This window comes from Enhydra lutris, unplaced genomic scaffold (assembly GCF_002288905.1).
Source record: "Enhydra lutris kenyoni isolate GAN:26980312 unplaced genomic scaffold, ASM228890v2 scaffoldscaffold14, whole genome shotgun sequence".
Taxonomy (NCBI): Eukaryota; Metazoa; Chordata; class Mammalia; order Carnivora; family Mustelidae; genus Enhydra; species Enhydra lutris.
Window position 1 is genome coordinate 41,911,180 of NW_019154098.1, and position 27,747 is coordinate 41,938,926.

The 27,747-nt window shown below is 48.1% G+C and overlaps 1 long non-coding RNA gene across 5 annotated transcripts; it reads right to left on the reverse strand.

Annotated features, from left to right (window-relative positions):
• Positions 1-6,386: 6,386 nt before the first annotated feature.
• LOC111146721 lies at positions 6,387-27,432 on the reverse strand. Of its 5 annotated transcripts, none has more exons than XR_002640557.1 (3): positions 27,313-27,432; positions 10,919-11,193; positions 6,387-8,378 (listed from the first exon to the last, which is right to left on the reverse strand). It is a non-coding gene; the product is annotated as an uncharacterized LOC111146721 (long non-coding RNA). The 5 variants fall into 5 exon arrangements; XR_002640555.1 differs by lacking the exon at positions 27,313-27,432 and adding an exon at positions 27,134-27,305; XR_002640554.1 differs by lacking the exon at positions 27,313-27,432 and adding an exon at positions 26,825-27,305.
• Positions 27,433-27,747: the final 315 nt, after the last annotated feature.

Genomic DNA, 27,747 nt, shown 5'->3' on the forward strand with positions numbered 1-27,747 from the left:
ATCTGTCAAATGAATAAATAAAAAAATCTTTAAAAAAAAAAAAAAAGAATGTCCTTGAAAAAGACAGTAAAAATTACTAACTTGATTGATCGGGGCTTTTACGAACAGATCTTTTGCATATGCTGTGTGGCTAAATGAGTAGTATGCAAAAAGCACTCGTGCAATTAAGTTGTGAGCCAAACAGACCACTTTTTTTATGGAATTCATTTTTGCCTGAAAGAACAACAAACTACGTATTCAGACTTGAATATTTGGCATCCATTTTTGCAGAAATTAACTGAGTGAGTCATATCCAGGAAAATAACTGACATTGTTTTTGCCAGTGATAAAATTCAAGTCTTCAAGCAAAAATAAGGATCTGGGAAAATGTATCAACCACTGTGAGTATGACATCCTCCCCAATACTTAAGACTTTCCTGGCAAGACTAGTGGTGATATGAACAAGTGATTTTTTTTTCTATCCTATTATATAATGCAGTGTGAAAATATTTGGAAGATCTGTATAATTCAGCAAATCAGCATTGCTAAACAACCAATGCATGATATTACAAAACTATGCGTTTAAAATGCAAAATAGGGGCGCCTTGGTGGCTCAGTGGGTTCAGCCTCTGCCTTTGGCTCAGGTCATGATCCCAGGGTCCTGGGATCCCAGGGTCCTGGGATCGAGCCCCGCATTGGGCTCTCTGCTCAGCAGGGAGCCTGCTTCCTCCTTTCTCTCTGCCTGCCTCTCTGCCTATTTGTGATCTCTCTCTATCAAATAAATAAATAAAATCTTTTAAAATAAAGTAAAATAAAATAAAATAAAATGCAAAATAGACCGATGGATTTTAATGTAACAGAGTACAAAATATTCATTGGTACTATTTCAGTTTCCACAGTGCAATTAACTTTTAAGGAACTAGCACTTTTCAAGTTTTGATGTAGTATTGAAGAAGATCCATAGTTCTCTGAAAAGACTATTAAAATACTCTTCCCTTTTCCAACTACATGTCTGCATGAGGCTGAATTTTCTTCTAAGGCTTCACCCAAAACAAGACTCCCAAGAGCGAATACAGCAGTAATACGAGAATCCAGGTGTCTTGTATTAAGTCATAGATTAAAAAGATGGACAGAAACATAAAATGCCACTCTTCTCACTACCTTTGTTTTGGAAAATAATCATTTTCATAAAAATGTGACAACATGTAATGTGTTTATTATTTTTAATAGTCTTTAATAATGTTCTCTGTTTTAATTTCTAATATGGTAAATATCAATAGATAGAACTGCAAAAACCAAGCTCTTTGGGGGTCACATAATTTTTAAGAGTGTAAAATGGTCTTGAGACCAAAAAGGTTGAGAACTGTTATACAAATCCTTTGTACCCTCCCTACACACATGCCACCTGACCTGAAGATGTGATTCCTCCCCCTTTCATCTGCTTTCAAACTTTCTACTTCTCATATAATACCTTGTGTTACAATTATTTGTGTGTTTAGCATATTCATCTTGAAGCTTAGATTTCGAGCTCTAAAGTCTTGAATGATCTCTCAGTGGTTTAGGGGGAACTGTCTGGGACAGCTGTGCCACTAACTTCCTGGGGTGCTATGGGTAAGCCACTGTGTCTTTGGGCCCATATATAAAATGAGAGTTGGATTTAATCACATGTTTCCTTCTAACTAGAAAATGGCATTGAATACTGTTCCTCTTAAAAGAACTTATGGGCCCAGTATTGTACCATCCATACACTGAGAGGTAAGGTACTTGTGGGGAAGCACCCAGATATTGGGGTCAGAGAGACGGGGTTTCAAAAAGATAATACCTGCATCCTCTTAGAGCTTTCAGTCAGTGGGGGAAAGAAGTCAACCATAAACAGGGTCCTTACAGGGAACAGGCATCTAAATCAGGTTGGGAGAGAAGGTTCTTCCTCCTTATAGAAGATGATTCTTAAGCTGTCTTAATATTTTAAAAGAATGACAAGTAAATTGATTTGGCTTTTCTGTAATGAATGTGGAAGAATGGAGTGGTAAGATCTGGAGCTGCCCAGGCAAGTAGGATTGAATTAGGAAACCTGTCCCCTGTACCCCTTAGAATAGAAATTGAGCTAACAGGAAGAAGCAGTTGAGAGAGAAGGCTGACAAACACTTTCTCTGAGTGACAAGAATATGTGTAGTACTACTGTTCACAATTACTCTTTCTCCTCCCTCCAGGAGGACCACACATCCTCACCTGTTGAACTCAGGGGGTGAAGAATGGCATCCCACACTCTGAGAATGAAAGGACTTCAAGGAGGCATTCCCAAGAAAGCCATGTTCAGTTAAGGTGGAGGGAGGGCTTATGGAGTTCACCATAGAACAGGCATGGTGAACAAAGTTGGCCAAGACAGAAGATGGGGGAACAGGGGATGGCAAGAGATGGGTAAGAAGAATGGAGCAGTATTGAGATGAGAGCCTGGAAGGAACTTACGTTTCAATCAAAAAACAATAGGGATCAGAGCTCTGGGGGATTGGATCTGAAAGTCTGGTTCCAACTAGAAACAAGGCGGTTTCCATGCATGACATAGTCTCATGGCCCTGAGTGGTGACCCAGGCTACTGGACTCTTTGCTGCATCCAGGTCAGCAGTCTACACACCTTGCTCTCAGTTTTGAATAGAATTGATTCTAATAAAATCCAGATTGTTAGGAAACTTCAAAGCTTATCTCTGGATAGGGAAGTACAAAGTACCCAAGGAAAAAATGTGTTGAAACGTAGTCACTGTCTTCAGAAGGCCATTATAAGCACTCAATACTAGTGAGTAAGGCCTAAGGACCAAACCCTTTCTATCAAGAATTTGTTCATTAGGGCACCTGGGTGACTCTGTGGGTTGGGTGTCTGCCTTTGACTCAAGTCATGATCCCAGGGTCTTGGGATCAAGCCTCATACAAGGCTCTGTGCTCAGAGGGGAGCCTGCTTCTCCCTCTCCCTCTGCCTGCTGTTCCCCCTACTTGTACACATGCTCTCTCTCTCTCCCTCCCTCTCCCTCTCTTGCTCCCTCTGTCAAATAAATAAAATCTTTAAAAAAAAATTTGTTCATTAGAACAAGTTGTTATCAGGGAGCCAAGAGGATTCAGACAGATAAGGTTTCAGTTTGCTAGAGATCAATACCAAAAGAAAGGCAAGAAGAATGAACCCATGAGATAGTTTCATTATTCTTCCTTACGGTTGAGGAAACTGAGGCACAGAGAACTTGCCCAAAGTCACATGGGTTGTCAATAGCAGATTAGGATGCAAACCTAGATCAACCCAACTATGTCTGTGTGTAGAGGGAAAGGAGAAGCTGTTCTCCGCAGAATGAGCTAGAGCAGAACCTCGTTGAGTAATCCGGGGCTTTTCACCCCCCGGTTTTCCCCAGTAGAGAACCCTAATGGACTGAGATGAATACCCCAGACTATCAGTTTTACCAGAAAAATACTTTCAGATATTTTCTATAATTTTGTCTAGAGGAAGCAAGGTACAGTGAGTGACCAGTTGTAGCTAGGTTTCAAGTTGTCACCCAGTGCTGATGGACAGGTGGTAGCTTCCAGGAACAATATGGGGAGGAGGCGAGGTTAGGCACAACAGGAAAGTATTCCATAATCCACTAGTCAAGTCTGCCATGGTCCCAGGGATGAGGAATGAGAGACTACGATGGATGTGATGACCCCAGGTTCTTGTCTAGCTCAGTGGTTCTCAACTCTGGCTTCAGAGTGGGTCACATGGCAGCTTTAAAAAGTGCTAGTACCCAGGCCCAAGGCCCCGAAATTCTGATTAGTCCATCTGCTGTGTGGCCCAAGCATCAGCATTTTTAAAAAACCAGTTATTCCAGTGTGCAGTCAGGACCAATATCTGCTAGTAGCAGTAGATCTTGGGCACATCACATTCCTCTTTGGGCTTACTGTCCTTGTCTGTTAAAAAAAAAAAAAAAAAAGAAAAGTTATTTTTTAAAAGCTCTCACTGCAGGTATAAAAATATGAGCTTACAGTAGGTAATTGTTAATGTCCCTTCTAGGATTAAACACTTTTATGAGTCTTTTTCATGATGTAATCATTCTAAAATACTTATTTCATTTAGGGTTCAGAATATATTATCATTAGTGTTTTTCTTAGTCCCTGGAAACAACCTGGTGTCAATGCTGGTGTTAAGGTTTGAGTTCCATCATAAGCTACTTTCCTTCCATGGGAAAGAATTGCAACCTCCGGATGGAAATGGTGCAAATCCTTCCCAATAGGAGAAGCATCTCAGAGCACGTGGCTCTCCCCAAAGTCAGTCACGGGCATCGTCTTCCACTGCAAAGAGTGCCACTTAACTAATAATACCAAGTAGAAATCAGGACTCTAGAAAGTTGACTGAAAACAATTTTAAGTAAATAGCGAAACTATACGTAACTTAGGAGCCATTGTAAGTTCTTATATTAAAGATTCTTTTTTAAGATTTATTTATTTAAGAGGGAGCAGCAGAGGGAGAGAATCTTCAAGCAGATGCCCCTGTGAGCGGGAAGCCTGATGTCCCGCTTGATCTCACAACCCATGAGATCATGACCTGACCCGAAACTGAGAGTCAAACACTTAACCCATGCCCCAAAGATTGTTTTTAATTGACATTCACAAGACGTGTAGGGAAAATTATAAAAGATTTGCTCTCAAAGAATGTAATGCTTTCTTTTTTTTTTTTACTTTTTTTTATTGAGGGATGGGGGTTAAACAAGATTTTTCCCAGTAGATTGAGGCATAGCATATTACGATCATCTTCCACCTCAACATCTGATGCTAGGAAAGACCCAGCAGATGCCTTCCAAGTCCCTTCTCTCTGTCCTTGGTTTCCTTCCACTGCTTATTGTATACTCGAGACTACCTGGGCTTCTCTGCGCTCAGCTTTTATGGAAGAACACTGGATATTTAATCTAATTACCAGCACAAATTTATTCTGAAATATCCCAGGTCTAGTGAAAAAACCCAGGGACTAAGAAGGAAGGGATTTGCATGACCCCACCTGGAAAGGCATGGGTATGTATGCTAGGGAAGCTCAGCACTGTGTCCCCAGTGAAGGAGCCCCAGGCCCCTCATTGCCTTTCCCCCTGATGGTCAGCAGGGTTGAGCACAGACCTGGAGTCAGATGCCTGGATCTGAGTCCTGACCCTACAACTTCAGGGCACAGGATGTTCTGCAAGTCACTTATCCTCCCTGTGCCTCTTCCCCACCAGAGTAAAAGAGATTGTAAAAACACCGACCTCACAGAACTGGTGGGAGGAAACCAGTGAAATAATCCATGGAAAGCATTTAGCATGGCACCTGGCACATAGTAAGTGCTCAGTAAGTGTGAATTCTCTGCTAAGTTCTGTCAATATAAAAGTGCATACCTTCAAGAGAACTTCCTGCCACAAAACTAGATCGGTTTTCTCCTTTGGCATTCTTCTGCTTTGCCTTAAACGTGTTTCACCACCACCAAGTTTCATGTCATACGCAGACCCAAAATGACCCGTTTCAAGGGAGTGTCAAATCGCAGGAGTATTTTCGCAAAATGAAAGCGCCCGCCTGCACTGTGCTCCCTGTGTGGCCAGCAGGCCCAGAGCTCCTGGTCATCACACAGGAGCAGAGTTGGTAAAACGTAGATTATTTCTTGAGAACTATAATAATCAGTCCTTTACACGAAGTGTCTGACTCTGGTGAATCCCAAACATCAAAATACAGACATCTACAGGCAGAATCTGTACATTAGGCTCTTCACAGCCTAGTGAAATTCAACACGGGATGCCCCACATTGGCTCATCTTGGGTTATAACATGACCAAAATGGAAACTGCTCATCTGTGTGTCGGTACTTGCTCTAGAAACATACACTTCTTCCAGACAGAGAGTAAGGAAAGTACTTTGCCTAAACTTCCCCTTCTATGGTTTAAAAATTCTTATTGTACTTTCGGGTCAGCTGTTGAGTCATCCAGTCACATTCTGAGTCCAACTCTTCCGTCCCTGAGGTCTGAAGGACCCAGCAGAGGAAGGAGGTCCTGAAGAACTCTGTACAGAGCTAAGCTAGTTAGAGTGGAGAAGAAAGACACAAATTTTGCTCTGAGGGATTAGGGATTTAAAAAGACCCATGGTCAAAAATAAGTAAAGGGACACCTGGGTGGTTCAGTCCATTAAGCAGCTGCCTGGGGCTCAGGTCATGATCCCAGAGTCCTGGAATGGAGTCCCAAGTCAGGCTCCCTGCTCAGCGGGAAACCTGCTTCTCCCTCTCCCTCTGTTGCTCCCCCTGCTTGTACGCTTTCTCTCTCTCTCTCTCTCTCTCTCTCTCTCACACACACACACACACACACACACACACACACAAATAAATAAATAAATAAATAAAATCTTTTTAAAATAATAAAATAATTTTAAAAATAAATTTTTTTTTAAAGACGCATCTTCTGAGCCTTACCAGACTTGATGAAACTAATAAATCGAGAATCTGGCCCATAGGGGGCAGACCTGCACTGAGGACCGGATAAAATATCCCTGCTGGGCTGTGGTCTGGGAACAACACCCCTAACACTGTTTTAAAATATGATCCATTTCCATTTTCCCTCAGTCGGCCTGCTGTTGTTAAGGATGTCCCGCAGTGGTGGAGTTCCGTGTTTCTTCTCCCGCCAAAAATAGAAACCCTCCGTGGTCTGAACCACCTATCTGTTTTTAGGAGAAAAGGAGAGGCACCAAACTCCAGATCCCTTTCACCAAGGACTCGGAACCACCCTCTCCGCGCGGAAGCACTTGTCATCTGGAGCTTAGGGTCCACCTCTGGAAAAAAATCGGCACAATTTCAATAACTCCCTTCCAAAAAAGGACTCCTTAAGTACTTCAGGGCACCTAAGTTGTCCTAAAGTTCAAGAGGAACCATGAAAGGACTCCTCACCTCCAACAGAAGATGGGCAATCAGGGTCCCAGGCTTGGCAGAGGCAATAGGGGAAGCCACAGGAGTCAGTGCATTTGTGCTGACAGGCTTTCTGAGTCGGGGAAACCCTATCTCCGTGACCTTAGAACATGACTACTCAGCACAAATATTCCCAGAATGCAGTGACTGGGCTTTATTTTTAATTTTATTTATTTAAAGGTACAGAAAACCACAAAAGGAAAAAATCATAACTCTCACTCTTTTGGTGCACTGAAACACACAATATATAAAAATGCAGATATCCTTCCACTCTCCCAAGAGGTAAACACTGTTCATTTGGTCCCCATCTTTCTGGATGGGCAGATGAGACATTTACTGATTTTTTTTTTTTTTCTTAACAACAAAAAAAAGATGGTGTCCTATTGGCAGCCTGGACAACCTCAAGCCCACCATCTGCAGAGGAAGGCTCAGAGGGACCAGCCATCTCCCCACAGGCCCTGCTGGCAAAGAAGGGCCAGCTAGGCCTCCAGGGGCTGCGCCTCACAGCCAGTCAGAAAAGGAATGTTCCAGACACTGATCACAAAACTTCTGACGTCATCTAAATCATTACATTGAGCAAATTATTATATGAACACAAAAGTACAAGCCACATAAGAGTACAGAATTTAATGGCATATATATTGTATGTAATATGTAATATATATATTGTATGGGTGTATGTGCATATTTTTTCCAGTGTATTATAAACACTGTAGGTTCTATAAATTTTAACCCCACACTATTCTCTTACTTGTGAGCAGCGGCTGTGCTTGACCCATCATAAGAGCTGAAAGCCAGGAGCTGCCAGTTTTAAGGGACAGAAAGCCTTTCAGTCCTGTCCCTGTATCTCCATGCCCATATTTATTGCTATCATATAAAAATCTAAACCTGAGCCCTTGGTGAATGCTCCCCCTGGGCTTCCTGCATCCCATCCCTTAACAGACCCTGTGCCCAAGGGTCCATATCCAGCATCCAGCCCCACACAATAGCCCAGATGCTCCACCATCACCCCACCTCAGGTCTGTGTTCTTCCGGTCATCCCCAAATGCTACCTGTGCCCCCTTCACTACCCTCTGGCCACAGAGACAACCAGAGCTACTACCATGACTGTGCTTCTAAGGTGAGAGCCTTCCCTGTTCTCTCAGGGGGAAGAGACAGCAGCCTCCCTAGGGTCAGGTTTTCAGCTCTGCAGGTGTCCACCGGTCATGAAGTAGTCCACTGCATCAGGAGGGCATGAGGGGGTCCGCCAGGGAGCCTCAGAAGTGCAGGATGAGCGTGGCAGGAAGCGCGTCACAGCACAGTTATCTAAATCATCACGTGCTGGTCTGCTTAACCTGCATGAGCAACAGCGACATACAGGAAGGCACTGTGACTGTCCTTGCCAGATACTCCAAATCCCAAGCTCTCTTCGGTGGTTAAGCTTGGCATGTCCTGAAGATACACGTATTGTTCCCTGATTATTGTAACCTGTGCCTTTTCTGGACAGGTTGCAAGGAGAGAAGACAGAATCTTAGAATGAGAACATTTGAACCAGAAAGAACATCAGACTAGACCATGAGTCCAGCCCCTTCATTTTACAGATAAGTCAACAGGCTCGGAAAGTTGAGAGGACATGCCTACAGACACATAAATAATTGTGTCAGGAACTTATTTAGGTGAAAGGAGTCAGAAATTATCAAGTCCCACCAGAGGCAGGTGAGCCTCTGGGAAAGAGTATCTTCAATGCCCTACCCTTCCCTTTGGCCTAATTCTCTTTACTCTCACCTTGTCAGATGTGTGACCTGCCCAGGCCAGACCTCTCCCGATGTTCCCCTCTTTCTACCACCCCCTCCCTCAACCAAGACAAACCACTCCTGGCAACACTATCATGGCCTCCCCCACTAAACCAGCTTCCCAAGTTGAAAAACAAGCTGATAAATAAATGCCCCCCAGCCCAGCTGTTAAAAGCTGATAATGGCTCCTAGTGGTGCTGCATTCATGTATATTCTTTTTTTTTTAACTTAATTTTTGAAAAGGCTCAATTCATAGGGCTCAAAATACAAACAATATAAAAATCCTCATTCCTCTACCTGCTTTTCATTGAACCAATTCCCATCCCAACTCCACAGGTAATCATTTTTATTAGTTTCTTGTATAACTTTTCAGAGTTTCTTTATATTCATATAAGTAAATACAGTTTCTTATATTCATATAAGTATATATATACATATATATATATATGTGTGTATATATATATTCACAGAGAATTCTTAAGTGTTCCCAGAACTGTAAGCCAAAGAAATCTTGACAGTAGAACTTCAGGCACTCTAAAAATCTCATTGGGCAACAGGTCTTTCCCAGAGCCACTTTTGGCAGTGACTTGTAAGGGGCTGCTTTCCTATAGTCTGAGATCCATGCTCTAATGAAAATTAGTTCCAATGGGACTCTGTAACAGGATCATCACTCAGAAAGAACCACAACCCACTGCCTCCTTTTCAAGTCTGAAAGGACGAAGGGGTGGGGTTGGAGAAGCTCTGAGATCCCTTTCTTCATGTCTTGATTCATTTATGTTAAACATTTCTATGGACCAGGCCCTGAACTAGGCCCTGGGGACACAGACATAGTCCCTGCAATCATGGAAAAAGGAAGACAACACAGATCAAGGTTATCATTTATATTATTCTAACTGCAACTGACAGCAAATCCAACCCAAACAGGTCTGTGTTTAAAAAAGAGAACTGAGGGCACCTGGGTGGCTCAGTGAGTTGAGCGTCTGCCTTCAGCTCAGGTCATGGTCCCAGGCTCCTGGAATCAAGCCCCACATAGGGTTCCTGGCTTCTCCCCCTGCCTACCGCTCCCCCTGCTTATGCATGCACTCACGCTCTCTCTCACCCTGTCAATAAAATCTTTAAATAAATAAAAAATAAAAAGAGAATTGACTGGTTCCTATAAGAGCAGCCTGCAAGGATAGAGTTGGCTTTAGGAACAGCTTGATTCAAAGCTTAAATGCCGTCACGAGGAGCCATCTCTTGCCTTCGCTCCCTCTTGGTTAGTTCAATTCTCAGGCAAGTCATGGTGACCCAGGCAACCTGCGGTTCAATCATTACCAACTTAGGCCATTAGAAGTGAATGAGTTAATGATCCCCAAAACTCAAACAAGTATTCAGGGATCGAGTGCCCTTAGCCCTGATTGGCTCATTTAGATCACCTGCCCATTCCTGGGCCCATCACTGAAGCCGAGGGGGATGAACTATTGCTTAGTGTAGACTAGGTCACTGCTCCCCCAGGGGAGGGGTCAGCTTTACCCACAGCACAGAGGTTGAGAGCGAAGGAGGGATAACAGAAAGATACAGTAGCTATAATACAAAATAGGCTGCTGGGCCACAAAAATAGAGACTATCCACCCCATCCATGTAATTACAAGTGAGGAGAATATTTTGAAGGGGAACTACAAGGAGCCATGGGTCACCTGCCCCAGGGTGAGGCAGCTGGCCCCTGTTTCCTAAGGAAGGAGCAGGCATCCGCCAAGTGGAGGTTGTGGGTTCTTAATCATAAAAGGGCAAACTCACGGGAAAGCCCAGAGACAGGAGAGAGCAAGTCCTTTGGAGGAACTTAAAGATTGGCAGTATGACTGGAGCTCGGAGAGCGGACCTAAGGAATGGCAGAGACCAAGGGAGTGTTGAATGTCACCTGTCACAGTAGCTGGGGACCCGGTGCTATGTGGGCATGAGGATCTAATCTGACTAGGCCCTTCCGTGCTTAAAACACAAAATCACCGGTTCAACATGGTCTTCAGTGCCCTGTCCACTCTCCAGCCTCCTGCCTCTCCCACCCTTGGCCTCTCCCTGCACTTCTGGCCACACAGCCCCAACTCAGATGAACATTGAGATGGGAAGGGGTCCATGTGCAGACACCAGCCAAAGACCTGTCCTCGGCACCTGCTAGCGGTAGGTAGCGGCAGGCAGGGGAGAAGCAGACGCTCCAGGCAGCACCTGGCCTCCCCATACTTGCCACAGCTGCCTCGCCCCTAGACACTCACCATGTGAGCTGAGGCCAGGACAGGGGCTTTCACTGGGTCTAGGGTCAAGAACAAACATGGCGGGTGAGCAGTGACTTTTCAGGGCAAGGAGAGGGCCGCGCAGCAGGGGGCCACAGGCTCAGAAAGGAGGATTCCTGAGCTCTACCCCTGGGCTCTGAAAGCTGCTGTGAGAGGATCCAGACTCCAGCTTTGAACTCCTTGAGAAATTTTCCGTGACTTCTTTCAGGAGGGAGCCATGGGAAAGGCAACTTCTTCAGGGTCACAAATATGGGAAGCTGGAGAAAACAAGACAAGTGAGGGTCAGGATTGCATTTAGTGCCTAGTACCTCTTACCTTAAGTTCTGCGCAGAATTTTCTCCCTGCTTCCTCTCTGGCTTTTGACCTTTATGACTTATGTCTAAGCTACCCAGTTTAGATCCGTGTTTTTAATTAAAAATTGCCTCCATCACTTTCTGGAAGTAGATTAATAAATAAGTGAAAGAAAGATATTGGGAGAGTGGATTTGGGGTTTTGGGGTTTGTTTTTTTCTAAGTCCACAGAGCTGCCATAGGTGTAAAGTAATTTGCTAGATTAACTCCAGGGCCTCCCGTGTTTCAAAGCGTTTCCCTATCTTACATCTAGGCCGTCAAGGAGGAATCAGGGGCGCCACAGGCCAGCGGCTGGCTTGCCCTGCTCTGTCCGTTGCTCACCCCTGCACAGCACACAATTTCTTCCTGCCGCTGGACAAGTCCAGCTGCAGCTGCAAGCACACATCTGTGTTTAGCTAACAGACCCGCCAGGCTCACACCAATTATCTCTTTTGTGCAAAGAGACCAAAAACGTGCATAAAGCCTCACGGGGGCCCCCATGTCCCGAATGCAGTTTCTGTGCAGTAATCGCCATCTGCATTTTCTCATTCGTCAGCTAGAAAATTGCGTGCCTCCAGATCCGCTCTTAGAATCTGACCTTCTAGAGCAGCCCCTCCAACCCCCCGGTGGCAGACTCTTTGGCTACAACTCCAGACTCCTCCAGATGCACAGCAACTCCTTCAGATTTGTCCAATCTCCTAAATCTTAATTTTCTATTTCTTGACATTAGAACCACGTGAAGGCAGCACAGGGATTCTCGTTGGCTGACAATGAGGCTGTCAGAAAACTAGGGAAGTCCTCTCGGCTGTGGGGAAGGGTCCTGTAGGGTCCAGACCCTGGCAATGCTGGGAGCCACCAACTGGGACACCTATCCTCTTCCCCAGCACCTGCCTGCCCATTTTGCCCTTTTCTCCAGAGTATCTCCAAGCACATTATGGAGATGACCACCAGCTCTTTCAAGAAAGACTTGATCCTATGCGAATGCCTATGCACATGTTCCTAAAAGCCTGAGGGACTGACCCAGGCTTTCTCTTTTCCCCCCCAGACACTGGAGCAGAGCAGAGAGGGGATGAAAAGAATGGGCTCTGGGCCTTTCATCTGGTCCTTCCCAGAGCAGGTGCTCCTCCCTGCAGACTGGCCTGTGATTACCAGCACCTGCTAAGCCTTTTCCCAACAGAGAAACTGAGTCTCAGCAAAGAGCTCAACATCATCACCCCCCACATGGAGAAAGGTCAGGACTTGAAATAGTCCCCTTTCATGCTCTACCTCACACCACTTAAGGTCTCCTTGTAAACTAGCCCTGGGTCATTCACCTCCCACACCCAGGCAGCCTCCAAGGTGTTTTGCTGGATAAAAGCCCCTCCACTCCTGAGACAAAGATGCACTCCTTGCCCCTCTCTGAAGAAAGCAGCGGCTCCTGCCATCATTGTGGCTGGACATCAGACATCTTCTCCTCCACTTCAGTAAGACTCGTCCGGTGACAGTGAGCAGCCTGCACAGAGTCGGGGAAAGCTGGAGGCAGCCAGGCTGGTTAGGAGAACAAGGCAGGGAACCCTGAGGGACGTGAAGAGGACGAGCCCTGAGCTGCCCATGTGTGGTGGTGACAGGACATCAGGAGTCAGCTCAGCTGGGGGTGGAGGGTGGGGGAACTGTTAGGAACGTGGACTCGCAGCCCCCATCACAGAACTGCTGTGTCAGAATCCATCCTGCAGATCCCTGGGCCATGAGAACATTCAAGAAGCCCTGATTTCCAGGCACCTCCAAGATGGATCAAATCAGAAGTGAGTCTCTAGTTCATTTCTTTACCTCTCCCACAGGACCCCTGAGAATAATAAACATTAGGTAGGAAGGTCTTGATGCAAAGTAAGAGAACACACCTTTTCTCACTTCATTCTGGTCAGGATCTCGGGAGATTGGTGATGCTCTCTCCCTTTGACAGAGGAAGGAGCTATTAAGGAACCGAGACCACTTGCTCAAGGCTAAAGACTCCAAGAGCTGGGATCTCATCACTGGTTGAAACCTGCCTCTTGAAGCGGGAATTCTTTGCTTTGGGGGCTACATCTAGAACAAAGCCCCAAGCCAAAAACACTCCCTCTGTAAATCCAGGCTGGAACTCCCTTCAGGAATCTGGGCTGAGGCTCCCTGGGGCCAGCCTGCAGGGGTGGGGGGCATGGGAGGGGCCCCAGCAGGGCAGAGCTTTGAGCTGCTCCCATGAAATAACTGGGCACAAAGTCCCAGCAGCCAGGCCCTGTTCGGGCCTGTCCTTCGGCCACAAGCTCCTTCGGAACAAAACAGAGCCCTCTGGGCCTGGGCCTGACTCAGCAGCTTCAGAGGCAGGCTGGGGACACATTACCCCAGATCTTCTTGCTGCTCCTGTGAGCTCACTTCTCTGGACGCTGCCATGCCTGAGGGTCAGAGGGTTACAGACCCCACCCCGCCCTAAAGACTTCTCTCCAGAGATGCAATTTAGAGCCCCTGTCTCTGAACCCGGGGCCAGTGTCCCTCCTCCGTATAAGCTGTCCTACTGCCCAAGGCAAAATCAAAGGCTCCAGGCTCCTACACGAGGCAGCACAAACAATTCTGCAAACTTGAGCCCAGTAACCACGCCGGATAAAAAAAGGAGATGTCCTTTTACCCTTAACCTGTGGAGACGGGTACTGTTCCTCCCCTTCCACAGCTGTGACAATGAAGCTAGTGGGTTGTGGAGCTAGGATTTAAATCTGGGTCCTAACTCCAGACCCAGTATTTAACCACCTAAGAGCCGCATCTCACGTACATTTAGTTGTGGAATTTAGCATATTATTTGATAATTATTTAATTGCAAGTGTGTGTGCCTTTGCCACTAGACCATACATCTCCAGGGGTCCCCATCTTATTCACAGCTTGTATCCCAGTGCTTAGCGTGCCCAGGACACCATCTATGCTAAACACACTAGGCTGAACTAAATTATTCAGCAAACTTTTACCAAGCAAAATCCTTTGTGCCAGACCGGGTGCCAAGAATAAGAGGTAAAAAGATGAAAAAGAGAAAACAAAGAAACAAACAAACAAAAAACCCCTGCATTAAACATACAGACATTGCAGCATAATTAGGGACTCGTAAGGATAGACGGATTAACAAAGTGTGGTGGAGACACAAGGAGGGTGCCCAGGAGTCAGCCTGGAGAAAGGGGTTAAGGGTGACCACCACAGCTCATGCAGAACCTGAGTGAGATTGGACACAAGAAAGAAATTCACTACAATGGCTGGATCTTTCAGGGAGGAAAGAGCAAAAGCTGAACCATGAGGGTTTGAAAGAGCCCATTTCACAAGAGTCTTAGGGGAATAATAAACAGCCCTTGGAGGGAGTGGGCTTTCGAAGGGTCCCCCATAAATTGAATTCCTCCCACCCAAAACCACAGACCTCCCCCCTTCCCAGAGCAAAGTCCACCCCAGTCAACAAACACTGGGAAACAGGACCACATGCATCTTTCTGCAGGACAGGAAGAGCAAGATATCTGGCTGAAAGCGCTGTGTCTTTTCTCCCAGGTCAACAAATAGCCCACCCCTGCCCCAGGAGGGCAGAGGGAGGAGCTTTTTCTTCTATACTCTTCCCTCTGGGGAGTCTGAAATTCCTTCCAGTCCAAAGAAACAGAAGACCTTGGGAATAACAGCCCCCACCCCAGCCCACCCCTCCACCCCCAGTGTTCAGAGCTGTCACGGGAAGTGCTACAGAGGGCGGTGCCCAAGACTGAACAGATGGACAGGTAGCCTGGGGCCACACACAGGCACACACAAGGTCCTGATGCTGTGCCGTGGGGAGAGCTCTACTCCTGAAGGTGATGGCGAGCCACGAAGAATTGCGAGCAGGATGGTGACAGGACCAGGAAGGTCACCAGGAAGAGCTGTGGGGGTGAAGAGGGTGGGAGGGTAACCTGCAAGGGTCACCCCAGAACTCTGCCTGGGGCAGCAAAGATGGAAAAAAAGAGGGAATCAAGAGGTGTTTGGGAGGTGACACACTGGACCAAATGATTAAGTGGGTGTGACAGAAAAAAGGAAAGAGGGAGTCAAGTTTCCCTCCAGGGTTCTGGCCAGCAGCTGGCTGGGGGATGGTATTGTTCTGGGGGCTGAGCGGAGGGAGAGGGATTGGCAGGGGAAGAAGAGCTCACTGTGGGACATGTTGGGTTTGGGGTCTTGAATATCAGAAGATGCCTAGGAGGTACGGATATCAGGAGGGAAAGCTAGCTTGGAGGGAGAGACTGGGAGTCAGCCAAGGAGGAGAAGGCACATTTCCCAGACAACAGGAGGCTGGTGTGGAAAATAGCATGACAGTGAGTCACCCAGGATGGTCTTTCTCTGCCTGGATCTCCTCCTGCTCCTAGGAAACTCCAGGGCCTCTCACACACATCCCAGGGAAATCTGGGGGCCCTGGGTTTATGTGTATGTGGGGGGGTGGGTAACTTGCATGAACTTACTTCATGAACTAGGCCTGTGCTGCCACTTGGTACCCATGGTTTTTCCTTGGGTTCTGCTTACTGTGGGCCCCCTGGGCTCAGCCATGACTAGGGCCCTCCAATAGCCACAACACTAGCCCTGACCCACACTGCCAGTGCCCACCATCAAGGGCACTCCTGTCTGCATTGAGAAGAACAAATGTGCCACAAGTAAATGAAGTCTGACCACAATGAGAAGTAGTTTCTCTGAAAACCAACAGGAACCAGCTATATCCTAGTCCCTTAGCAGGCCAAGCCCCGCACAGGTCAGGACTAACCCACTCCGCCCACACTGTTGCCCACACCAAAACCACCACCTCCATGACCAGGAAGGTTTCTAGCATCCCCACACCCTGACCCCAGTCCAAGCTTGCCTTCCTTCCTACCCCAGGATTAGCATCTTTCCACAATGACTGATGTTGGAACCATCAATTTGCTTTGGAGGGGGAACCTAGCCCCATCCATGTGGTACAGTCTGAAGGCATACGATCCAGGGTCTGGATCATTCATTCTTAAGTAATATCATCTCTGGGTCCACCATTAGCAAATTCTGTTGGCAGTACTCTCAAAATCCAGGCAAATTCAAACACTTACCACCTCCATTGTTCCCAGCCCAGACCCAGCCACCATCGTATCTTGCCTGGATTACTGCAACAGCCTCCTACCTGGTCTTCCTGTTTCTGCCATTTAGCCTGTTCTTAACACGGCAGTCTGAGCGAACCTTTACAATCTACCAGACCATGTCACCACTCTGCTCAAAACCCTCCCCTGTCCTCCCACCTCAGAACAAAACCCAAGTCTTTACCAAGCCCTAAGCTATCAGCCTTAACACACATGCACACACGTGCACGTGCACGCGCACACACACTCACACACACACACTCACACACCCTCAGGATGCAATGACCTTATCTCTAGGCTGCTGTTCCTTAATCACTGGGCTCCCTTCAATCCTCAAGTGAAGGACCTTTTCTGTCCTCTCAGGACTTTTGCACTTGCTGTTCCCTCCACCTGGAGCACTCTCCCTTGCACATGGCCATGCATCCCCCCTTCGATCTCGCCACACCACCCTAGTGATCATGCCTCCTCAAATGTCAACAGCCACACACACTCACACACACACACTTCCCATCCCTTTACCCGTGTAATTTTTCTCCTTTGCATTTCTCACACGCATCTTCCTTATTTTGCTGTTTATGCCTGTCTTCATGAAGACAGGATTTGGTCTTTTTCCTTCCCTGCTGACCCCCACCTCCCAGTGCTAGAAGAGTGCTTGTGGATGGGTAATGGATTAACTCTGTGATCCCTCTGTTGATCTGCGATGGAGGGAACTGAAACAATAGCCGTGTTCTTCCCCAGGAGACATCTAGTCCACTGATAAACACACGGGAGCTGATCCCATTCAGTGGGCCCCCAGACATGCCCAAACATGCCTGAGAACTGGGGAACTTTGTTTGGTTCAAACCAGAGTCCTGCTGGAATGTAGGAAGCAGTCGAAACCTGGGTATGAAAGAGATCCCTGGGTGTTACAGGATTTTTTTTTCCTTTCAGTGCCCTCAGTTCTTGGTCATGGCGCTTGGAAGAATGAAGAGGTAGACCAGACAGAGCAGTGAGCAGCAAGGTAAAGTTTATTGAGCGATAGTACAAAGCCCCCCAAAGAGGGAGGGGACCCAAGGAGGTGGACCTGAGAGGGTTGCCAGGGGAGTCTGTATAGGGGTTTGTAGGGGCTCCCTTGTGGGCTGTTTTAATTTAATTAACCCTCCACATGCCTGTCACCCAATGAGGTTTTTGTCATTTACCTATCAGGCAGGAAAGGGGTTTGTATGGGCTCCCTCGTGGGCTGTTTTAATATGATTAACCCTCCACATGCCTGTCACCCAATGAGGTTTTTGTCATTTACCTATCAGGCAGGAAGGGTGGTATAAAAATCCTTTCAGGATGGTTTCTCAGGGTGGGGACCCCTCATCCCTGCCTGCCTTTCTTCCAGCTATTTTTCCCCACAGGGATATGGCCCCTGAGCAGAGCAGTGGGGCTGAGGAGCGCTGGGAAAATCCAACGTTCTCAACACGCTGTCAAGTGACAAAAATAAAAACAATCGGTAAGGAGCTTGATGTGCTTTGTTCAAGGGAAAACAACCCCTGGCTTGGGGAACACTGTGCCTCTCAGGCACTGGAGAACTCTCCCGAGGGAGCTTGTGTTCTTAGAGCAACAACTGGGGAACAGGGCAGGACTGGCTGGAAGGTCAGGGCCTTCCTTATAAGGCCAGCAGGTCCTGTTTTCTAGGGAAAGGTAAATGAAAGCTGAGTTTGCATGTTACATTTCCTTGACAGGGAGGCGCTTCTGTCAGTTCAGCGGATATAGACTTGTGAGGTGGCCCAGGCCGCGGGGGCAGCCTCCATTTCCTGGGATGGATGAATTACCGGTATCAAGGCCCCAAGAAAAAGGAGCTGGCACAGGAGACCATGGAGGGGTGACGAGAGAATGGGTGGCCAAGAGGACAGAGAATTTCCGAGGAGGGAGGGAGTGGCTGATAGTGAGTCCTGCCCCAGGGCAGCCACCAAGGACAGGCCCGAAAAAGCCTTATCAGTGGGCACCTTGGCCCAGTTTCCAGGAAGAATAGTAAGAGCAGGAGCCAGACAGGAAAGGGCAGAAGTCCAAAAGGGAGAAGTGGAGAAAGGGAGGGTAGGCAACTTTTCCACAAACCAGGCTGTGGAAAGATCTCTATAGAGATCAGTAGAGTGAGATACACGAGGGCTTTTTCAGTTTGGAAGACAGCCTCATATTTCTGTACAGGGAGGAAGAGGCCAAGGAAGACAAAGAAATTGAAGGTACAGGAAATGGAACGGCTACTCAAAGGAAGATGAGAGGTGGAGCTACCTGTAGCTGGTTGGGCCTTGACTCAGTGAGGAGACCCCTCCCCGTTGGCTATGGGGAGAGAAGGAAAAGGTTGGATTGAAGAAGCTTGCAGGTGTGGGGAGAGGGAAGGAAATGGAGGAGACCATACCTGAGGACCCCTTTTCTGAAAGATCAGAAGCAGGAGCATACCTGGATAGCTCAGTCAGTTAAGCATTCAACTCTTGATTTTGGCACAAGTCATGATCTCAGGGTTGTGAGATCAAGCCCCGCACTGGGCTCCACACTCAGCTGGAAGTCTGCTTCAGATTCTCTCTCTCCCTCTCCCTCTGCCCCTACCAACCCTCCAAACTCTCAAATAAATAAAATCTTTTAAAAAAAAATAAAAGAGAAGAAGCAGGGTCATTACTGGGGGGCAGGGTGGGCTTAAGGGAGTCATCAGGGTTTGAAATCTCTGCAAAGGAAATTCAAAGCCCATGGAAGAGGCTTTGAAAGCAGTGTGTGGAGGCAGCTGCCATTGGACACCACGAGTGTGGACTGTGTGGTGTCCATAGGGGCAGGCTCTGCAGACAGGGCTGGGTTCGTCAGGGAGGGAGGGAGCTGGGATTGTGGGCAGAAGAAAGGCAGGACACCATATGGCCCTGAGAGGTAAACTGAGGATGTTAAATGCAGAGTCAGAGAACTCAAGATCCTGACGAGGTCCCAGAATAGAATCGGTGGGAGGGAGGAGGGAGCTGGAAGGATAAGGGTTGTGGTCAGAGGACACCGCACCCTTCACCAAGGTAGACCGACGAGCCCCATGCTGTGGCCGCAAGGATGGGAGGCTGGAGGGAGGTCACGACTGTTGGCCTGGGAAGGTCACAGAGTGGGTCAGGGGTGCTGAGGACTCCCCAAATGATGCAAGCATTAAAGCCCTCAGAGCTTGTGAAGAAGAACCAAGCTGTAGATGGAGGGCACAACAAGGCCGGCAGGGAAGGGCCTGGAAGGGACAGAAAGTTGCTGTCAAACACACACCCACCCCTTCTTCCTCAACAATAAGGACTGATTTTTTAGCTGGAATCACTGTCACCCAGACTGTTTAAACACATTGCCCAGCCTAACTGGCAGCTCAGGGTGGCCATGGGCCTGCTCTCTGGTACTTCTGGAAGCCTTCTCGTCTCCTTCGCGCTACGGCCAACCTGAAAATCTCGTGGAATGACAGAAGCTTGAGCTGCATCTTGGGCTGTGAGGATGAGGGTCCCAACCTAGCAATGGCAGACCAGTGAGCAGAAGGAAGCCTGGGTCCCTGAGGACCTCACAAAGCCAACTCATTTGCCCTGGACTGTCTACCTCTGAGACTTCTTTGACTTAAAAAATAAAAATCTTGTGTGGCTGAGACACGGTTACTTTAGGTTTTCTGTCAGTAGAGGACCTAAGCCTCCACATTACAGATGGTGTAGGAGGATGGCACAGATTTCAAAGGAAGGTGAGCACGTAATTGCCCGTCAACAGCAAGAAGCTACAAGAACGTTAACAGTGGCTTCTAGGCCCAAGGTAAATTGGAGGTGTAAGAACAAAGTGCCTCCACTCACACGGGCTCTAGGCAGTTGTGCTCCTCAGCTGAAGGGAGGAGGAGGAGGAGGGAGGTTCTGCAAAAAGCTTGAAGCCATGGGGGAGGGTGTCAGTACCGGAAGTGTTTCTAAAAGTCAGACCTGAAAGCCTTGAGAAGGGGGAGCTCAGCCGTGAGAAGACGAGCTGGGAGTCTGCAGGTCAGAGCATCCTGTGCTAGACCACAGGAGGGGTCCGTACTCAGGACAGAGGTCAACGATGAGAGTCAGGGGTCTCGCATTGTTCAATCGAGTTTAGCCAATGTCCTGCTGAACTTGTGAGGTTTGGGGAGACAAAGGTTCCCTGCAGCAGCTGCCTCCTGATGGCAGGGGTGGGCAGCAAGGCAGCCCGGGTTTGGGAGGGTGGGGCAGGGCGGCTGTAGGCAGGGCCAGTCCAGCCTTGAGGACAGGGTAGGAAGAGGAGGACCCCCTCCCCTCACCGCCTGGCCACAGCAGAGAGGTCCTAAGGGGGGGCCATCATTTTTTCGGGCTCATTTCCCGCTTTGTCTTCTTGAGTATTTCAACTGTGTGTTTCCAACCGAATTTCCATATTAAATTCAGAGGACTCTAATCTCTATTTTTGAAGGGCAGACCAATAAACCATTGAAAGTATAAGTCCTGGGCAAGTGTGGGGTCTTTAAGAGGACCGTTTAACAGGCAGCAGACTGCCAGGACTCGAAAGGAAGCCAGCACAAAACTAGATGGAGGGAGAGCCGTTCAGGAATGGTGGCAGGAGAGGGATTTGGGGTGGTTACTACAAAGGGGCAGCTCTGGGTCCAAGACCCTTGCTAAATGAAACAAGGGCAGCACATGAAAACAGAAGCAGTGTTCCTGATGGGAACTTTGCAGGAAGCTGGCAGAAGCAGTGTCACCTTAGCCAGATTTACAAGGGCTGACGCAGGACCGAGTCCAGAAGCCAGTTACAGGAACTTGGCACTGGGTTAGGTGGGTTAACAATCAAGAATTCTTGCTATTGACACGCACTCTGGAGTTGAAGAGCTGCCCCGTCCCCACCCCGCCCCACCCAGGGCGAGACGTGGGCAGAGGGCTTGGGGTGGGGCTGGACTTGATCCTGTTCTCCCGCTGTGGGGAGAGGAGGCTAACAAAGGTCAAGGATCGGCCACGGCCTAAGGAGTCCTGTGGGGTTCTGCAGCCACGGCCACTGGCCTGAAACTTATATTCTTCTTCCCTGAATTAACCCCAGATGGAGGAATTTAGCTACGCTGTGTCAGTAACAGCTACTCAAGTCGTGGGTGCGGCGCCTGCAAGGAGTGAACAGCCTTGATCTTGTAGTCCTCCGACTCTGGAGATAGGTTCTCATTAGAATCACCTGGTGTGCTCTAACCAAAACCAAAAAAAAAAAAAAAAAAAAAAAAGCCTGATGCTCAGGCCACACCCCAAATCAATAAAATTAGAAGCTGTGGGGGCAGGAACCAGGCACCAGTGGGTTTTAAAGCTCTCCAGATGTTTCCCATGTGCAACCAAAGTTAGAACCTGAGGTTGAGCTGTGGCCAGCCACTTAGCGGCTGAGTGACTCCGGGCAATTTCCGGAACCCGTGCTTCAGTCTTCTCCGGCGTGAAATGCAGCTCCTGCTACCTTATAGGGTTCAACGCCTGGCCTGTAGTCAACTCTTCACTGAGTGCTGCTAGTAGCAGGAGGAGTCAGGATTCAGCTTGTAAACCCAAACCTGAAAAACCATGGTTAGCCTCTCTAGCTGTTTCGGGATTTTTCAAATCTCACTCTCTTAAATAGTGGCATGGTTTGTGGGGGTGGGCATGGGTCCGGTTCTGGGATGCTAGTGGATGACACAGGCTGTATTTCTAAACAGGATAGGATGGGAGAGAAAAACCAAGCCTCACATAGGCTGGTCAGTAGGTCTTAAAATGAGAAACTACCTTTCCAGGAAATCATCTACTTCTCAGTATTTAATTATTTGTTGAGGTGGGGGAGGGGCGGTGAGAGGGCAGCAGTTTTATTGAGGGATAATTCACGTGCCACATAATCCGCCCATCATATTCTCGTGTTTGTTGTTTTGTTCTCATAAACCATTTTCTGGGCCTTGTTCTATCCTTGCCATATCTGGTGGTTCCTGGTCTAGTCTATTAATCCAGCACTGGTTCATCCCAAACTTCAACATGTCTGCTGAGGACAGTCCCTCAAAATGGGACTAGATGAGCATGAAAAGTTCAAAATACTATTTCCAAGCTCCTGTTAGAGAAGTCACATCGAAAAGCTACCATACCGGCAGCATGGGGTTCAGCAAGCAAAGCCGTCCTCTTGACAGCCCGCCTCGGGGAGGAGACAAACAGGAGAGTCTAGACTGGGGAAAGTGTTCCTTAGAAAGAGGTGGGTGTGGGGTGCTCTGATGGATTGGGGGCCAGCAGCGCAGTTTGTCAAGAATTCACCCAAGGCAGAACAAAAGAGCCAGAAGTTTTCTGAATACACGGCCAGGGAGCAGCGGGCAGGACAGCAAAGGAGAGATGGTTGGCCACGAGGCAGTGCTGAGGATCCATCCTGAGGGAGTATGGGGACCTATGGAATTTTCCCTTTTTTGGTAAACTTAGGATTACCAGTCATAAGTGGCCCATCGGTTAGTTAGGGCCTATGGCTATTTTGAAGTCAGTCAGTCAGTGAGACTGTTTGCATTCAGCTCAGTGGTCACTGTGGTCTCTTTTGTCCTGCTCTGGTTTCTATTGCTCAAGCCTGTTGCCTAAAAGTGCCTTCTACAATGGGGAGGCAGGGAGCCAGAGCCTTTGCCTATCCTGACTCCTGGCTCACTGAGGTTGGCTAAGAGCCCCTTTCCCTCTTGCACCATTAGTAGGTCAGGTTCTAGCATTTTCTAGGCATTAAGCACACAGGTGTTAGCCCTCCCGGAATTCCCCAGGAGGAAACGGTCGGTGAAGCTGTAACCATCCTGGAAAGTGACAGAGGCGGAGACTGTTGGGTTTCAGGACAGGACCCTCCATTCAGGGCTGAGACCCAAATTCTCCCCAGCTAACCATGAGAATATCCCTTCTTCATCCTTTTGTTTTGAAAATTAGAGGTAATAGTTCTGTGAGCACAGTCTCTGTGCCCAAATTCAACGATTTAACCAGTTCTTTTTTCTACCACTGTCTTAGGTAGTTTCCGCAAGTGTGTTTGAGTGTGCACGGGTTTGTACAAACACATACGTGCACTGACTAAGGTTTTCCGCTTTGTAACCTCCAGACAACTCTTCCCTCTCCCTGCCATGAGCACTTTCCAGAGTCCTCTTTGCGGGGAAAGACAATCACAAAGAAGGGTGGTTAGTCGAGGAGGAGGCTTCTGACTAGTCAGACGACACCAAAGGTTCTCTCTGCTACAGAAGGTCAAACTGGCTTTCAACCAGAGCTTCCCTAACTTCTCTGAACAAGCCCCTGTTTAAAAACGCAAATTCCAGAACCCATCCCCAATGCCTTGAAGCAAGATTTCCTGGAGCAATCAAGCAATCAGGAAAGATCAGGAAAGATTTTCAACAAGGGCCTTCACTTGACACTTATTGTAGGAAAGCTTACTTGCTCCTCCTATTTATCTATCTATCATCTATCTATCTATCTGTTTTTTAAGCTGGGCTTCATGCCCAGCGAGGAGCCCAACTCAGGGCTAACTCTAACTCACAACCCTGAAATCAAGACCTGAGCTCAGATCAAGAGTCAGACCATTAACCAACAGGCTGAGGCACCCAGGTGCCCCTCTTTTTCTTTTCCTTTTTTTTTTTTTTTAATGCAGATGCCTCCTCACTAGAGATTACAGTTCAACGGAGTGGGCCTGGCAGGGTTAAGGTTAGACCATTCTTGAACACAGCGGATGTGATGTGCCGTCTATTGAGAATCATTGCTTACCCTCAGGCATCACTGACACTATTTTCAGCAATTTGATCAGTGGCTCCTAAACAGCTAAGTTCCACCTGGGCTCTGTAATGATGATTTCAATCAAGTTTTCTCTCCCAGATAAGATATGAGTTACTTTTCTTCATCACCACTATTTAAAAACAAACACAAACAAAAACTCTGCTTTATTAAACTCTATAGTGTTACCAGGGTGAGGCCCGTTACGTACACACCCTCATTAGTCCTCTCAACAGCCCTTTGAGGTTTGTTCTATTGGTAGCCCCACTTTACAGATGCGCAAACTGAGATAGAAGTGAACCCACTTGCTTAAGACCACCCAGGTAATAAGTAGCAAAAAGCCTTTCTCCCTGGATCCCAGGCTAGCAGCTAAGTGCTACACCCCTGTGCAGGGCCTGCCCAGACTGGCCCACAGTTCAGGGCTATTCTGAACCAAGGAGCCTCCATATCTCACGACCAGTTTCCGGAGGAGAGAATGGAACTCCAGACAAAGGCCCACATGCCTGCTTTCTATCAGTCCATCGACTGTGGGCTGCATTGGAAGTACCTTTAGGTCAATAATTTCCAGGTGATGGTGCAGCAGAGTAATCTGGGAAGAGGGTTAAAAAGGCAGATACCTAAGGGGCACGTGAGTGTCTCAGTCAGTTAAGCGTCTGCCTTTGGCTCAGGTCATGATCCCTATCCTGTGTTGGGATCCCTGCTCAGTGGGGAGCCTGCTTCTCCCTCTGCCTCTCCCCCTGCTCATGCTTTCTCTCTCTCTCTCTCAAATAAATAAATAAAATGTTTTAAAAATGCAGATACTGAAGATCTTTAAGTCCTATCCTTAGAGATTCCAACCCTTAATGTCTGGGATACAGCTCAGGAATCTGCATTTTTGTAACTATAGTCAGTGATTCTGATGAAAGTAATGCTTCATCAGTATGCTGAAAAAAGGGAGGAGGAAGAAGAGAAAGGAAAGAAGGGGGAGAGAAGGAAGGGAGGAAGGAAGGAGGAAGGAAGGAAAGTACCCTGAGTGAGCAATCAGCCCTTGACAGAAGGGTAAGAGATGCCCGCCATGATGCATAAGGAAGCCTCTATCCTTAACGAGGTCTTGTCTCTTTCTCCATACCTGGATAAATTTCTCCTCCTCCTTCAAGACCCAGCTCCCAGGTCACGCCTCCTCTGTGATCTCTCCGTGGCTCCTTTCCAAGTTAAGGAGGCCTCCTTGGGAAGTTCATAGCCCTTAAATCTAGGCACTGGTGCATTTTATTTATCACGTGGTTTTCACTGCTGAATGCTCGGTGGGTGACTTACTCATCTCGTGGGGGTAAGCCATGACTGACTGCTGGGCTGCCGTGTGCAGGGCCACAGCTGGGCAGCCAGCGAGCTGGAGGACGCCCAGCTGTTGAATAGAGTCTAGGTGGGCCTGAGCAGATGTTCAAACACTGACAAGAGCTGTTAATGCTGCAGAGGCGAGACCTCACATCCCCACGCCCCCCACGCCCCCCACACCCCACATAGGCAAAGACGCCCAGCCCCTTGAGAACAGTGGTCCCGCCAGACCCTTTCCCGAACTGCCAGGGCGTCACCCAGGGGTAGGCACCAAACCAAGGATGCCGATGAGTTTCACGGGGCTTGCCAGCTCCAGTCACGGGTTTGCAGCTGGTCGGGATGGGGCAGGGTCTGCTTCCACCGGCTTCCATGGGAAAGAATGCTGAGTGATTACTGATGCCTGCCTCGGGCATAGGAGGCTCTTGCCTGCCCTGTGTTTGAGGCCGAATTGCTTTCCTGGGGCTATGACAACAAATTACCACAAACTGGGTGGCTTACAACAACAGGAATTTATTCTCTCACAGTTCTGGGAGCCAGAAATCTGAATTAGTCTTCCTGGGTCAAAATCGAGATGTCCATAGGGCCGCGCTCCTTCCAAATGCTCTTGGCCGGGAGCTTGCGGCAGACCTCCATTCTCTGCCTCCAGCTTCCCAGGGACCTCTTCGCATGTGTTAGATCCCCCTCCCCTTTCTTTTATGAGGACACCAATTCGTGGATTTAGCACTCACCCCGAATCCAGGATGATCTCATCTCACACTCAAGTAAGGTCATTACATCAGCAAAGACCCCTTTTCCAAATAAGGACACATTTACAGGTACCAGGGGTTAGGACTTGAACATATTTATGGGGGATGGGGGATGCAATTCAACCCACTACCTCAGCCTCCTGCTAAATAAATGTGGGTGATTAAGTGCCTCCTCCCACTTTGCCCCCCACCCCTCACCCCTTTTGTGCAAACCTTTTTAAACCTCATGCTAGGGAACGTCTCCTCTCACCAGAGACAGGCCTGCCCTGGGGTCCGTTTTGGCTCATTGCAGACCTCACCTCCAGCCACTTGGATGGCAGGAGATGTGGAGGCCTGAGAGGCAGTTAAGCCTCCTGCTCCAGCAAGGATAATAAAAAGAGAGCCAAACCCTTTGCAAAGGTTACCAGATCATTGGGTTGAGTGAGTCTTCCCCATGACGTGCCCAATACAGAATTCAGTACCTGAACAAGAGTCAAGGCCGTGGTCAGGTTGCCCTCAGCCCACCTACTCGTGCAACCCCCTGTGGGTACCACATCCTACCCCAATATGAGCACCTTCTGCTCCAAGTTCACCCACAGCATGAAAAGCAGTTGTGATAAAGACCAGGCTGCAAAAGACCTGCTCCAGATACCCCCTCTGCTACCTTCTGTGCTGTCTGACCTTGAGCAAGCTCATTGCTCTTCCCGGCACCTCCCCGTAAAATTGGACTGCTCCCCGTACCTACATCCTTTCTTCAGCTTGGCCCGGGAGCGGGAAACAAATTCTTCCTTGCAGGCTTCTGCAGAGGGCTAACAGAGTCACTGCAGAGGTTCTGGGACCACAGCAGACATCCCCTAAGCTTTTTTTAATTGAGTGAAAGCTGACGACACAGCAGGTGCGTCCTTCAGTGTTCACCAGGTTTAAACACACTCCTGTCTTCAACCAGCATCACCACACTAGTACGTCCTCTACCTCCAACTTCCTCCTGCATCTCAGACTGCCTACCCTTATCTCAAAGTTGCCAGGGTCAAACTCCACACCGTTCACTTCCTACCTGCTTCTCCTCCTGTAATGTCATCTGTGGGAGCGGCCACCCCCGTCCAAACATCTACAGGCACCACTCCTTTTCTCCAAACCAGTCACCAAATGCAAGAGGTGCTTCTTTCTTAATATCCTCCAGATCTCTCTTGGCCTCCCTCGTCTGCACACACTGAAAACCACAGCATGTCCCACCTGAAATAATGCAACAGCTTCCCTTCTCAGTCTCTTCCTTTCCCAATTTGTGCTGACAAGGCTGCTGTTTCTCAGACACAGATCCGATCACGTGCAAGACCGCACAGAGCCTTTGGGCCTGAAACCCACCTGCTTGGCGTGGCTGCAAAGCCCATGTGGACAGCCCCAGCTGCTTCCCCAGCCCAATACCCCTGGTCCCCTGAGCCAGAGCCCCGTGGAGATACCAGAAGTTCCCCAACCACCCCTGCCCCACCCGTTCTCATTTCTCCAAGCCTTTGCATAAGCTGTTCCCTTCACCGGGAACATTCTTTTATTCATTCCTCACGTTATTAACCCTTATTCAGTCTTCGAGATCAGCCGCTTCTGAGGCCCCTTCACCATTCTCTCTTAGGTTCCCATACGGTCTTGTCCTATGTCTCTTGCAACATTTGTGGA